The sequence below is a fragment of the Trichechus manatus genome, unplaced genomic scaffold (assembly GCF_000243295.1).
Source record: "Trichechus manatus latirostris isolate Lorelei unplaced genomic scaffold, TriManLat1.0 scaffold00184, whole genome shotgun sequence".
Classification (NCBI taxonomy): Eukaryota; Metazoa; Chordata; class Mammalia; order Sirenia; family Trichechidae; genus Trichechus; species Trichechus manatus.
Genome location: NW_004444120.1, coordinates 3,350,469 through 3,352,475, shown reverse-complemented (window position 1 = coordinate 3,352,475; position 2,007 = coordinate 3,350,469). Strand labels below are relative to the sequence as shown.

The 2,007-nt window shown below is 42.6% G+C and overlaps 1 protein-coding gene across 7 annotated transcripts in view; it reads right to left on the bottom strand.

Moving 5' to 3' along the window:
• Positions 1–2,007, bottom strand: part of ATF7IP (activating transcription factor 7 interacting protein) — a 121,109-nt gene that overhangs the window by 12,286 nt on the left and 106,816 nt on the right. The window lies entirely within an intron of this gene.

The following is a 2,007-nucleotide window of genomic DNA, read 5'->3' as shown; positions in this document are numbered from 1 at the left end:
AAAAGATAAAAACAATGTATGTATGGATTTACAGCATGTATATAATATGGAGTGAAATCTACATGAAAACAAGGGCACAATATACATGAAAACAAGAATATACGTAAAGGTATTATTTCAATAGTAAGAATCAGCACAAAGCTGCTTCCTATGAGGCGGAGGTTAAAAATGTCCCAGATTTCCAGCTTCTCCAAGCTGCTGTACCACTCTATCATTTGACGTTAACCATTCTCCCTCCCCTCAAGTCTCTTCTCTCTCTGTTGGGTTAGGTAACTTGCGCAAAGTCTCACAGAACTCATGAACATGGTTTACTAGGGAAGTAACAGGCTACAACTCAGTATCAGCATCAGGAAGCACGCATACAAGGTATAGAAGGCCTCCCCAAAGCGGAAAGCATATCCCTCCCTTCTTCAGTGTACGACAGCTCTCTCAGCCATACACACCCAACTCTCGGCTGTGCATACCCCCTCAGGACAGGCCTCTTCTCAGCTCTCCTCTTGTCCCCCTCACGACCATGCATGCCCCCTCACAGCCATGTACAGCTCCTCTCAGCTGTGCACGCCCCGTCTCAGCTGTGCACACCACTGGGCTCTCTCCTTCTGGCCTCTAACCGTCTTCAGTGTTACAACCCTTAAGCTGTATTATAGCACTTCTAGCTCCACTGGCAAGTCTTCTGCCAGAAGACGCTCAGCTCTTTCTGCTTTTTCTTTCTTTCTTCTCTCCTTGCCTGTGAGCATATCTATGTGGTTGGCTCAATACCACTGGGTAGGTTTTCAAGCCACTATTTGCGTAATAGCTGACCAATTCCCTTGCTGGACTAAACTGACCAATCCCCTCACTAGATGGCAAGTGGCTCCATCTATTCGCATAATAACTGACATTTTCTGCTTGGTAGGGACTGGCTTCTTCCCTGGGCAAAAGTAAGAAGCTTCTCCAAAGAACTAGGGCAACTGTAACAACTCCTCAGGGCTTAGGAGAAAATCTCTGAAGCTGTTTCTTTTTTTTTTTCACAGACTCAAGGCAAAAGGCCACATGAAGGAACTCATTTCGCCACAGAAACATGTAAGAAAAACAATGGCATTAAGGGAGTAAATGTGAATATGCAGTTGTAAGAATCCTGTAACTTATCTAAGTAGTTAAATATTAACTCTAAGTATATTGCGGTAAAGGAGCCCTGGTGGCACAGTGGTTAAAGAGCTCAGCTGCTAACCAAAAAGTTGCCAGTTTGAGCCCACCAGCCGCTCCACAGGAGAAAGATGTGGCAGTCTGCTCTCCTCCAGATTTATAGCCTCAGAAACCCTATGGGGCAGTTCTACCCTATCTACAGGGTTGCTATGAGTCAGAATCGCCTCGACAGCAGTGAGTTTGGCTGGTTGGTGGCACCGTGGTTAAAACGCATGGCTGCTAACCGAAAGGTAAGTGGTTCGAAGTCACTCCACCAGAAAAAGATGTGGCAGTCCGCTTCCGTAAAGATTACAGCCTTGGAAACCCTATGCGGCAGTTTTACTCTGTCCTACAGGGTCACTAACAGTTGGAATCGACTCGAAAGTAATGGGTTTGGTTTGGGTTATATTGGTATAACTTTAAGATTTGAACTCAAACTGTAAACCCTAGAAGAACTGATTTAAAAAAATGAACCACATATAATTAGAAAGCCAACAGAGGAATAAAATAGAACGCTTTTAAAAAACTGACACAACATGAAGCAGGAAAGAAGGTACAAAGGAAAAAGAAACATATGAGACAAATAAAAAATGGTAAAATAGCAGACCTAAGTACCTAAATACAACCATATCAATAATTACATTAACTATAAATAGACTATTCCTACCATAATGTAGGGACTGTAATATGGGACAACAAAGTAAGAAATTAGAAAATAACTATAATTTGTCTCCAAGATACACATTTTAAATACAAAGTCACAAACAACAAAGATGTAACACGCAAACATTAAGCATAAAAAGCTGCTGTGGCTGTGCTAATATCGGACAAAGGGCAGAGGGA